General features: G+C 43.7%; 1 protein-coding gene across 9 annotated transcripts in view; it reads left to right on the top strand.

The window, feature by feature from the left end:
* Positions 1–13,478, top strand: part of EIF4G1 (eukaryotic translation initiation factor 4 gamma 1) — a 344,774-nt gene that overhangs the window by 135,238 nt on the left and 196,058 nt on the right. The gene's annotated exons all lie outside the window — the stretch shown is intronic.

Here is a 13,478-nt window from a genome sequence, read left to right as displayed (position 1 = left end):
TAACACCCTGCCTTTTGTTCTGCGATCTGTATCTTGTACAAAAATTAAGGAAGTTCAAGATTTTTTTACTGATACATCTGTAGAATATTAACTTTTATCAAGTTTGTTTTGAAATTTTTCTGTCAATAAGCAGGGCTAAATTAGCCAATATCTGTGGATACTGTGCCCCTGGCAGCACTGGATGTAAACAGTCTTTCCAATCTATTAGAGCTTTGCTCTACTGAGTATGCGCGGGAGTCCCATGTGCTGGTATCATTAGCATAGCTCCTCAGTCTCTGTCTGTGCTCCACATGGATGGTATGTTGTTGTGTCTCTATTTCTTCAAGCGTTACTCCATTCCTACTCCTTTTCTGCTTTCCTTGCTCTGCGAGCCCCAAAACAGCACTTTTCAGTGATGCTTCCATTTGGGATTAAAAAAAAAAACAAAAAACGAGAGAAGAAAGAAGACATATGGCAAAGAGACCTGCCAGTGGCTTCAAGGCCTGCTCTTGTGGCTAAATCATGTCGTTGACAGATGGCCATGATCGCTGCCTCTGTCCCAACTAAAACCAGGCAGAGTGTGGCCTCTGTGGACGGATGTCCCTAGAAGCGCAAAAAATCAGGGCGGCGAAGATAGAAACTCTGCTCCAATCTCCCTTGACATTTTTGGAGTGGAAAAAGTAGGTCATCCAACAGTAGTGACAGTTGGGGCTGGTAGCAGAGCCGGAGGACTCACTCATCCTCCATGTCTCATTGGGAAGTGTCGGGGGTGGAGTCAGATCAACACCCCAAGTCAAATCATAGGAAGGCCTCGATGCTTGCGAATCAAATGGCATCGATGCCAACTAAAACGGCAAAACCAATGCAACATTGCCCAAAAGGACCCTCGACACAGAATGTGTTGAATCACCACTTGTTGCAGAATCTGAAGCATGAAACATCGATATGCATGCGATGCCGAAGACCTACGTACTAGCTATTTTCCAATGATTTCCATACAGTCTTACAATCTTTTATTCTTACAGGCATTGACTACTGCAATGCCCTCTATCTCGGCCTTCCAGACAATACTCTCCGCCCTTTATAATTAATACAAAACACAGCTGCACACATTTTGACAGGCACCTCTCACAAAGAACATATATCTCCAATATTATTCTAACTACATTGGCTTCCAGTTAAATTCAGAATACATTTTGTCTATTATTCACAATCTAATTCATAATGACTCTTCAACCTGGATATGCACTGTACTTCAAATTTTTTTTTAAGGGTTTTATTATGTTGACACACTTTTACAGATACGTACAAAGAATATAACAAAGCGTAACAAAACTGTTGTATCCCAGTATTGGTCTAATAAGCATCGTGAACCAATGTATGCACTGCATGTCAATACAATCTCCTTGTCATATCCATGTTAGCAATGTAACTTCCTGTGTGCCACCCTCCCTTCCTACATGTGTCTAGGTTTTTCTCAACAGCGTTATCTTAAGATGGCTTAGACAGTATTACATTCCTCTGTACACGGTTTTCCGCACACGATTTTACAATACATAATCAACTCCTTGTTAGTCGAAGCAAAGACTCTTCTGGTGAACTTCTCGGTACAAAGGCTTTATATCACTTGGTGGGTTGAATCCCAATGAACTTAGTTGCTGTTGGAAGTCTGTAGATTGGTTTAAAATATATGGAGACCACATTTTCATTATTTCTTCCCGTTTTTTCACCGATGCTGTTCGAGCAGTATTCATATGTTAGTAGATTTAACATTTTGTTCAAACAATGCTCAAAAGAGGGAGGATCAGGAGATATCAAGACCGACAGTGACTTGCTTAGCTATTACACTGGCTCTATTTATTAAGGCCAGTTGGTAACGATCCGTTGCGGCCCATGGGGTAACACTGAGTCCAAATAACCAAAACTTTAGGCCACTTCTGCAGTTCAGAGGAACAATAATCCCTTATCTTTATCCAAAACTTTGACCAAAAACCATGTAAAAGGTCACTGGACTCCCAAGAACATTTTAAACATTTTGGGGACATGCTAATTTTAGCTCTGTAAGCCTGAACCTGAGAGTAGTATAATTGCCACAGGAATTTATACTGTACTTCCCATAGAGCAATATTATCTGATATCTCGTGAACCTGCTCAAACCACCACTTCACTTCTGCGGAAGTAAATTGCCCCTCGGGATACATGGCCCACTTTAGTTTCCATTCTTTAAAATCTTTGGCTGGCATATAGGTTAGCAACAATTTAGTAAATTTGTTACATGCAAATTTGAGCTCACTTTTATCCAAGAAAAGTTCTTCAAGTTGGCTCAGCCCTGACCGTGGATATTGGTCAAGATTTTCCACTTGAATGAAGTGTCGTATCTGCAGGTTTGCATAGAAATCTGAATGTGGTAGATTATATATGGTTTGTAAACTTGAAAACTGTAAGTTGTGCCCAATTCAGGTTCTAATAGTTGGTTAAACTGGGTCAAACCTTTCTCTGCCCAGGTTGTGAAAATCTTATTTTCTCTACCAGGGATAAACCGAGGGTTTCTGCAGATAGAGATTAGGGGAGAGATTGTAGGCTTCACCTTAAGCATTTTGCATTAAAAGGACCATGCCTGTCTGCCAGAAGCTATGATAGTGTATTTAGAATATTTATTTATTTATTTTTAGATTTTTATATACCGGTGTTCCTGTATTAAAATACAGATCACATCGGTTTACATTGAAACATAAAAATTACGCCAAGAGGCGGTACATATAACAAGGTTATAGAACTTGGAAAACATGGAAAACAGGTTCGAAAAATAACATTGAGAAAATTGTATAGTCTCTTTGAGAAACCAAATCATAAAATAAGGCGTAATTGTCTAAGATAAATGTGATCTGCAGAAGGGATTGCGATGGTGAGAAAATCTTGATAGCTGGAGGTAAAAAATAATCAAAGTTCTGGAAAAGCTTGGCTAAAGAGCCAGGTTTTAATTTTCTTTTTGAAGGAAGCGAAGCAGATCTCAAGGTGGGAAGTTGGTGATCCGCCACTTGTATAAGTGCGGGGAGCGAGTAGCCCATCATCCACTGTTCCAGATGTTTAGTGGGCGAAAAGTGCGAATTTCCCTGATACCAGTCCTTCACATGTCGTAACATGCACACTAAATTATACTTTTGCATATCTGGACAAGTCAGTCCCCCAGCCGCAAGAGGCTTCCAAAATAATGATAATGCTAGACGGGGTTTCCGGTTCCTCCATAAGAAAATCCGGAAAGCTCGGTGTAACTTGGATAGTTCCGTCTTTTCTAACCAGATGGGAAGCATCTGCCTTATCTTCTTTCCAGCTTGTTGCAAGCTTCCAAGTTCTCTTACCCTGTTGATTGGTAACTTTGACTCATTCCTACCTATTGTTTATCTTTCGTTTACTTGAATTGTTACCCCCGTTATATTCTTGTTAATTGTAAACCGATCCGATATGGTTATTTACTATGAAGGTCGGTATATAAAACTGTTAAATAAATAAATAAATAAGAGGTGAAGCCATCTTGGAAGTTCCATCATTTTGATTAAACCGATTCTGCCAATCGGGGATAATGGCAGGCGATTCCATTTGGTCAGGTGCGCATTAGTTTGGTGGAGTGACATTTAGATGGTACAGTTTGTCTAAATTGTTAGGAATTTGTACCCCCAGATATTTAGTTTTCTCCTTGGCCCATTTAAGTGGAAAATTTGAGCCCCATGCCTCTTTTAGATTGCCGTAAATTTCCATGGCCTCAGATTTATCTCGATTTATTTTTAGTCCAGAAAAGGCTCCAAAGGCCACTTGGTGGGCAAGCACTTTTGGTAGAGAAGTCATAGGGGATGTGAGGAATATTAAATCATCATCTGCAAAAGCAGCAGTACGGAAAGATGTTTTCCCTACTTCTAGGCCTAGGATCTCTCCATCTGACACAATTTTGCGTAAAAGAGGGTCTATCGAAAGTATGTACAACAAGGGGGAGAGAGGGCAGCCTTGTCTTACTCCTCTCTGTGGAGCGAAAGCTTTGGACCTATCCCCGTTATATGTGAATTAGGTTTAGTGTATAACATCCATAATATATCGGGCTTGAAGTATGTCCGTCGGTGCTTGCGCATGTTCCCCAGCCCGCTGATAGATGGCGCAGGTGGCTCCCTGGCCGCCTTGGAGGCTCAAACAAGCCGTACAGCGGCCATGTCACAACACCAGCTACAAGAGGTACTCCTGGGGGAATTCAGCGCTACTGCGGAATGCAGATTTTGTGCAGAATTCCTCCTTTCTGCAGATTTCCTTCCTCACCTCGCCGATTTCTTCCCTCGCCGGAAGACTGTTCAAAACCGGAAGGACAGCGGCCATCACGGGACAGGCAGAAAATAGCAGAGGAGACCCTGGCATGCCGTGAACGGAGCATGTCTCGCGCACACGCTCCGTTCACGGCGAAGATGAAGGCCCAGCGCGTCGTTCTTGGTGAAAAGGGAAGGCCCCCGTGTGCTGTGATCGGCACGCCTGGGCCTTCATATTCGCCGCGAATAGAGGATGTGCCGCGGGACGCGCTCCGTTCGCGGCATGCCGGTGTCTCTGCTGCTATTTTCTGCTCAAGGCGAAAATGGAAGGCCCCCGTGTGCCGCGAATGACGCACTGGGCCTTCATCTTCGCCGCGAATGGCGCGGGTCTCGTGGCATGCTGGTGAGAGAGAATGTGTGTCGGGGAGGGTGAGAGAGAGCATGGGGGGGGGGGGGTGCCGGTGAGAGAGAATGTGTGTGTGAGGGGAGGGGTGACAGCATGGTTGGTAAGAGGGGATGGGGAGGGTGTGAGAGGAGAGCATGGGAGGTAAGAGAGCGTGGGTGGGGGGATGCTTGAATGTGGGTTTCAGAGAGGGAGCCTATATGAGGGGAGGGGGATGCTGATGAGAGAGAATGGGTGTTGGGGGAGTGCTAGAGACAGCTTGGTAAATAAACTTTGCCAGCCCTGGCTTTAGCAAATCCCTCTCCAAGTATATAACTCGACAAGACCTACCAGAGATGTCTACAGAGGCTCCCTCCAAGTACCCCCCGCGAAAACGACCAGACACATTACCCTAAGAGATTGTGCCACCTCCACAGCTGGCCCCCTCCTGTGGAACTCCATTCCTACAGATCTCAGACAGGAGCCCTGCCTCCTAACTTTTAGGAAAAGACTTAAGACTTGGTTATTCAAGCAAGCTTTCCCGGACACAATCTAATGACACATTCTAATGACTCCTCTAAACATTCAGCCCTTAACCATGCCTTCTGTATATAGCATTTAATTTGTATATTGTTTAACCATTTCTATTCTTTCCTCTCTTTTCCTCCTTTCTCCAAGTTCTGCTACCCTTGTTAAATGTAACTGCGCCTTCGGTCACCACAGTTCTAGTTTGTTGTATATTCTGCACTCCCGTTTTATGTAAACCAGCAAGATATGTTTTCATGATTGCCGGTATATAAAAACCTTAAATAAATAAATAAGTAAAATAAATAAATGTGCCTCCACGTCCCTTGCCCTGGGTGAAAACAATTTAGTTTTTCCTTTTCAGCTAACGCTTCCGGTAGCCCCTGTGACATAGTAAGGGCAAAGGCTATCGGCGCCATTTTGAATACTGGCAGCCGACGGCCCAAGTGCAGGAGATCGCTCCTGGACCCCTGCTAGACCACCAGGGACTGTAGGCAAGTCTTGCGGGGGGTCAGGAGGGTGGGGAGTTGTAGTTAATTAAATTTAAAGGGTTGGGATGGGGTTTTTTGGTTTTTGTTTTTCCAAGAAAGAGAATGATAAAAGTTTTCTGATCCAGGGAGTGGACAGAAATGGCCCTCCCCAGACCCGAAAACGAAATGGGGACAAAAAAACCCCATTTTACGCCCTCCCCTAATTTGCTCCATAAGACGCACAGATGCCCGGAAACAGAGCCGGTTTAGCACACCATTATTTTTTTTTTTTTAATTTTCCTGTTCTGAATCCTAGGTGCATCTTATGGAGTGAAAAATATGGTAGATTCCAAGAGATTATGGGTAAGCCATCATCCATTCCCTAGATCAGGGCATCTGTAATCTTACTGGGGTTCAGTGTTTGGTTGAGTACCGTTATGGTTATCTGTTTTAATCAAGTTTTTCGATAGTTTGACCACAGTGGCTTTTGAAGAGAATAGTGAAGGGCTGTGTATCTAGGGTTACAGCTTTGAAACATGACTCCGTCTCCATCTGCTGGCAGAGGAGCACCACCCATAGGTCCTGAGTCCATTTGTCTACATTAAGAAAACGAAATTAACTGGTAAGTAATTTCTCCATTTTTGGGTCTTCGTGTGACCTCACTGTATCCTATTTGTGATAACAAACTATGCAGTTTGATCACTGGTGCATAGGTGGGCACCCACCCGGACATTATTATTATTATTATTTAAGGTTTTTATATACCGGCATTCATGATACAATCACATCATGCTGGTTTGCATTTAAACAGGGGTGCAATATAGACATCAAACTTGAACTATAGTGCAGAAGAAAGCAGTTACAAATAACAAGGACTGTTGAACTGGGAGAAGAGAGAAATAAAGGAAAAGGTTAATAACGGCAAATTATTTACAAAGAGATGAAATTGAGCTGACTTTGTAATGTAAGTAGATGGAGAAGGGCATTAATTGGAGTCCGGGAAACATTAGAGACATTATCTCCGCTAGTGATCACTAGGTCGACTAAAACTCCCTCCCCTCATGGGTTCCATCACCATTTGTTTGAACAGAGCCCCTTCCTTCTCAATGGTAGCACCAGAGCTGCCAGACTGGAGTTGGGACTTGGCTACTATGCCCCTGAATGTCTCATCTTTAAACCTCTCTATCTGCCTCAGCTTCTCCAGGTCTGCTTCTCTAGCCTCCAGAGATCGGACTCGTTCTCTGAGAGCCTGGAGCTCGTTGCACTGGGTGCGCGCACACAACCTTTCACCGGCGGGTAAAAAATTATACATGTGACATTTGTTGCAGAACACTGGAAGGGCCCCCCCCCCCTTGCTGCTCTATTGATGCCTTCATCTTAATTTTGTTGAGTTCTTAGTTTAGGTTGTAAGGGAGTAGAAATGTGTAAATTAGAGTTCTTTTACATTTATTGGTATATTCACTATTAGTCTGATAGTGACCTGCAATGGGATAATTAAACTCTTGATAAGGCCTGGAACAATCCTTTGTTTTGCTACACACTAGACGCACGCACTTGATCTTAGCCAAAAGGTTGAGAAAAGGCTGATTATTTTTAACATGAAAGTCTCTCCTGCCTATAAGTCAAAGGATGAGCTAGTGGTGGGAGGGAGGGAGGGAAAGACAAACACACAAACTCTAAGCATTTTCCTACCGTTTAACTTGCTTTTTATAACGCACACTCACACTAACACACTAAAGAATATACCCAATAGTTTACCTCTCCCCAAATCTTATGTTCTAAAATTTCCCAAAGCAATACTTACCAGTCCTCTTCAGCTACCAGTAAGATAGTGCTCTTCTTTGTTTTCCCAGTGGATTGTGGTTTGCTGAGCTCTTCCTCGCTATAGTGTTTACTTGAGCCTGCCAATAAGTCATACAAGGATTGGATTTCCAAAAGATCACAATGGTAAAGCGGGCTGCTAGCAATAACTTCCCAACCAATCTCTGTATTTTTTGTAATCAGGAAGTCATCTTACTGGCTGAAGAGACCCAAAATAGGCCTAATATGGACTAAGATGTTGGCTATCTCCTGTGCAACCTGTAACCAGAAGTAATGTATGCCCTGATTGTTTCACCACGTGTGAAAATATACACCAATCTCTCCATACCCTCTCCAGCACTCTGTTGGTGCATCTGGGAAAAGTTTCACTTAATATAGGGGAGTCCGATTATGTTCGGTAAGCTCAGTTCTTTTAGTTCAAATAGCCGAAAGGCGATGCTTGGATTGCTTTCCAGGCCTTGCAATCCAAATCCAGACCCAAATCTACATTTCAGGTGTTAGTTATAGGTTGGCAGGGTTACCACCCTGAACTTGGCAGCCTAAATATATCACAATAAAGGATCATTAGGCCTTTAGTAGAGCCTCCACATCCATTAGAAATGTCTCCCTGTCAGTCAGTCAGGGTCTCCAGTGATTTAGTCAGGTTAAACTGCCCCGCTAAAGCTCTTCACAATTGCAAGTATGAGGTTTTTGAATTTAATTGAGATCATAATCTGACTGCATTTGCTGAAAAGTCTGAAACCCTTCTTCATCCTAATGTTGAGCTATCAAAATCAGACCCTTGTCTCCAACTCTGGAGAGAAGAGGCTATTTTAGCCAAAACAAATCCTTCAAAAATTGGAAGAAGGATCCATCTGAAGAAAATAGGATAAAACATAAGCATTGTCAAGATAAGTATAAAACATTGATAAGACAGGCGAAGAGAGAATTTAAAATGAAGTTGGCCATAGAGGCAAAAACTCATAATAAAAGCGTTTTTTAATATATCCAAAGCAAGAAACCTGTGAGGGAGTCGGTTGGACCATTAGATGACAGAGGGGTTAAAGGGGCTCTTAGGGACGATAAGGCCATTGCAGAAAGACAGAATGAATTCTTTGCCTCCGTGTTTACTAATGAGGATGTTGGGGAGATACCAGTTCCAGAGATGGTTTTCAGGGGTGATGACTCAGACGAACTGAACGAAATCACTGTGAACCTGGAAGATGTAGTAGGCCAGATTGACAAACTAAAGAGTAGCAAATCACCTGGACCGGATGGTATGCATCCTAGGGTTCTGAAGGAACTCAAAAATGAAATTTCTGATCTATTAGTTAAAATTTGTAACCTATCATTAAAATCATCCGTTGTACCTGAAGACTGGAGGGTGGCCAATGTAACCCCAATATTTAAAAAAGGCTCCAGGGGCGATCCGGGTAACTATAGACCAGTGAGCCTGACTTCAGTGCCGGGAAAAATAGTGGAAACTATTCTCAAGATCAAAATCGTAGAGCATATAGAAAGACATGATTTAATGGAACACAGTCAACATGGATTTACCCAAGGGAAGTCTTGCCTAACAAATCTGCTTAATTTTTTTGAAGGGGTTAATAAACATGTGGATAAAGGTGAACCGGTAGATTTAGTGTATTTGGATTTTCAGAAGGCGTTTGACAAAGTCCCTCATGAGAGGCTTCTACGAAAACTAAAAAGTCGTGGGATAGGAGGCGATGTCCTTTCGTGGATTTCAAACTGGTTAAAAGACAGGAAACAGAGAGTAGGATTAAATGGTCAATATTCTCAGTGGAAAAGGGTAAACAGTGGAGTGCCTCAGGGATCTGTACTTGGACCGGTGCTTTTCAATATATATATAAATGAACTGGAAAGGAATACGACGAGTGGTTATCAAATTTGCGGATGATACAAAATTATTCAGAGTAGTTAAATCACAAGCGGACTGTGATACATTACAGGAGGACCTTGCAAGACTGGAAGATTGGGCATCCAAATGGCAGATGAAATTTAATGTGGACAAGTGCAAGGTGTTGCATATAGGGAAAAATAACCCTTTCTGTAGTTACACGATGTTAGGTTCCATATTAGGAGCTACCACCCAGGAAAAAGATCTAGGCATCATAGTGGATAATACTTTAAAATCGTCAGCTCAGTGTGCTGCAGCAGTCAAAAAAGCAAATAGAATGTTAGGAATTGTTAGGAAGGGAATGGTTAATAGAACGGAAAATGTCATAATGCCTCTGTATCGCTCCATGGTGAGACCGCACCTTGAATACTGTGTACAATTCTGGTCGCCGCATCTCAAAAAAGATAGAGTTGCGATGGAGAAGGTACAGAGAAGGGCAACCAAAATGATAAAGGGGATGGAACAGCTCCCCTATGAGGAAAGGCTGAAGAGGTTAGGGCTGTTCAGCTTGGAGAAGAGACGGCTGAGGGGGGATATGATAGAGGTCTTTAAGATCATGAGAGGTCTTGAACGAGTAGATGTGACACGGTTATTTACACTTTCGAATAATAGAAGGACTAGGGGGCATTCCATGAAGTTAGCAAGTAACACATTTAAGACTAATCGGAGAAAATTCTTTTTCATTCAACGCACAATAAAGCTCTGGAATTTGTTGCCAGAGTAGGTGGTTAGTGCAGTTAGTGTAGCTGGGTTCAAAAAAGGTTTGGATAAGTTCTTGGAGGAGAAGTCCATAAACGGCTATTAATCAAGTTTACTTAGGGGTAGATTTTCAGACAAGCGCGAACAGCCTACTTTTGTTTGCGCTCCAGGCGCAAACAAAAGTACGCTGGATTTTAGTAGATACGCGCGTAGTCGCGCGTATCGGCTAAAATCCTGGATCGGCGCGCGCAAGGCTATCGATTTTGTATAGCCTGCGCGCGCCGAGCCGCGCTGCCTCCCCCCGTTCCCTCCAAGGCCGCTCCGAAATCGGAGCGGCCTTAGAGGGAACTTTCCTTTGCCCTCCCCTCACCTTCCCCTCCCTTCCCCTACCTAACCCACCCGCCCGGCCCTGTCTACACCCCCCCCTTACCTTTGTCGGGGGATTTACGCCTCCCGGAGGGAGACGTAAATCCCCGCGCGCCAGCGGGCCTGCTGCGCGCCGGGCCGCGACCTGGGGGCGGGTACGGAGGGCGCGGCCACGCCCCCGGGCCGTAGCCACGCCCCGTACCCGCCCCCAAAACGCTGCCGACACGCCCCCGGAACGCCGCGACGACCGGGCCCGCCCCCCGACACGCCCCCGACACGCCCCCCTCCGAGAACCCCGGGACTTACGCGAGTCCCGGGGCTCTGCGCGCGCCGGGAGGCCTATGTAAAATAGGCTTCCCGGCGCGCAGGGCCCTGCTCGCCTAAATCCGCCCGGTTTTGGGCGGATTTAGGCGAGCAGGGCTCTGAAAATCTACCCCTTAGGGAATAGCCACTGCTATAAATTGCGTCAGTAGCATGGGTTCTTCTTAGTGTTTGGGTAATTGCCAGGTTCTTGTGGCCTGGTTTTGGCCTCTGTTGGAAACAGGATGCTGGGCTTGATGGACCCTTGGTCTGACCCAGCATGGCAATTTCTTATGTTCTTAAGGAACATCCAGAGAGAACTGGGTTACAATATATGGCAGTCGGCAGGGATAAAAGCTTTCGGTTCTTGCCCAAGAATTTTCTCACCCGTCTCCAAACCTGTGACATGGAGACCAGGAGAGGACTAGCTCTACAAACACACTGACAGTGAGGAGAATCTAATGGTAAGAAAAGAAGCATTACAATACTAATTACATCAGCTTGTTCCTTCTCACGTGTGAACCATGGCACATTAGAGTTGTTTAACCAAGCTTTTAAGCCCACCAGTCTGGTCGAACAGTAATAGGCTTGCAAGTTTGGCAAGTCCATTCCTCTTTGTTGTATAGGGAGCCACAACCAATTAAGCTTAAGATGTGCCTTTCTGTGTTGCCATATAAATGTAATAGAGCTGTGCAAGTCCACAAAGACGGTTGCTGGAACCATACAGGGGAGGTGCTACAATAAGTGCAGGAGCTTAGGAAGTGTATTCATTTTTAATAGGTTAATTCTACCCACCCATGACAGACAGATTCTCCCATGGCACATACCTTGTTTCATGTTCCCAATCATGGAATGGTACTTTTTTACAAATAGATCTTTAAACTCACCAGAGATAGTGTCCCAAGTATTTGAACCCCTCCTGTTCAAATACCCCGTCAGTGCTATAGCAGCGAGACGAGCAGATCGAAATCGCGCAATCTCAGTTAATAAGGAGTTTTCACTGAAGAAGCACATCGACCACAACCTTAAGAGTCAACTCTCCACCTGTAGTGCACGCACAGCATTCTAATGAAGGAGCGCAGTTACCATGATATACTGAGTACATTAATGCAGACGAGATATATAAGCAGATTCCATGCCTAGAAGTGATTCCCTGATGAAGAACTTCCATTCGAAACATTGCAGTGTCGGGATCGTTACACTTACTGCATGAAGATTTTTACAGATTGCCTTGGCGTCATAACAGTGAGCATATTTGGTATAACAATTTTATTGTATACCATCACTCACACCTACCGTAGTTGACTCATACTGGACTGATAAGATAGCTTAATGAAATAATATATTAAGCATCTTCTTATCTGGGGTTACCAATGATTATATATTCATTCTGACATCCACAGTGTTGGAGTTGGAGCTTGAGTTTAAGTAGCCACATAGGCATCTGATTTAGCCTACTATTGGTACTTTTATGAGGTTTCCCCAGTTTGATTACATACAATCCCTTTAAATTTGAGCTAGACTTTTTCACGTTTTTTTGCCACTCAAAATTGTGACAGGCAGAGTTACCTTTGTTCTTACAGGGAACAATTAAGATTTTTTATAGTTGACTTTATTTCCTGATAGGATACTATAATTGGTCAGGTCAAGTAAAACTCATCCTGTGGTTGGTAAGAACGTCATCTGCATATATGAAAATCTTCTGATCCATGTTCCTAATCACAAATCCTCTCATATTTGGATGTTGCCTAATGGCTGCAGCTAGGGGTTCAATCTCTACGTCAAAAAGAAGGGAAAGAGAACATCCTTGCTAAGTACCATGGGCTATGTGGAAGGAAAGATGAGAGAGAACTATTAATAATTTGCCCTCTAGGCCTAGCATACGTTGCCCGAGGCCACTGAATGAACGTGTCTGGAATTATAGCGTGCCCCAGCACCATAAAGAGAAAAGGCCAAGAAAGCCTATCAAAGGCCGCCTCGGCATTCAATAAGGCCACTAGGCTGATACTCCTACTCTTTGGTTAGGTGCAAGATGTTAAATAGTTTCTGGTGTTAAGTCAACAGTCTACCGTTTACAAAACCCTCTTTGATCAACATGTATCAAGCAAGGGAGTATTGTCTCTGGGTGAACCTGCAAGACGCTCGCAAAAATTTTAATATCGGAATTTAACAAAGAAATAGGCCTGGATGAGCTACAATCCATTTCATCCCTTCCTGCCATATGAATAAGTGAGGTATAAGCATCTGCCATTTCCCCAAAGCGCAATACCATATCTATTGAAAAGGGGCCCAGGTCAAGCAATATTTCCTAAAGAGATCAATGGACCTGGGCACTTCCCAGCCAGGAGAGCTTTGACAGCTGATTGTATCTCTAGCAATGAAATAGGACCCGATAATGGTTCCCATGGCAGGCTTGGAGATGTCAGAAAATCCCTTAGGCGTGCCTGTTCCAAAGCAGCAGAGTCCGTGTACAAATCTGTGAAATATTGGATGACTAATTTCTCAATATCTGAGGTAGCATATCCAGTTTCTCCCGTAGGGGCCCATAGTCTCTTGATGGACCTGCAAGCCTTTTTTTTATTATTATTTTTTTACTTCTCTTGCTAACAGGGCACCTGGCTTGTCCCCATGTTCATAAAACATTTTTGTGTATCTCACAGCTTGTCCGGTTTTCCCCACCTCTAAGGACTTAAGCTCTCTCCTCTTATCCTCTAATAGCTTATATGTTTTAGCTAGACAGTTCCTTTTATATT

The sequence above is a fragment of the Rhinatrema bivittatum genome, chromosome 9 (genome assembly GCF_901001135.1).
Source record: "Rhinatrema bivittatum chromosome 9, aRhiBiv1.1, whole genome shotgun sequence".
Lineage (NCBI taxonomy): Eukaryota > Metazoa > Chordata > Amphibia > Gymnophiona > Rhinatrematidae > Rhinatrema > Rhinatrema bivittatum.
This window is presented reverse-complemented; position numbering and strand designations above follow the sequence as displayed.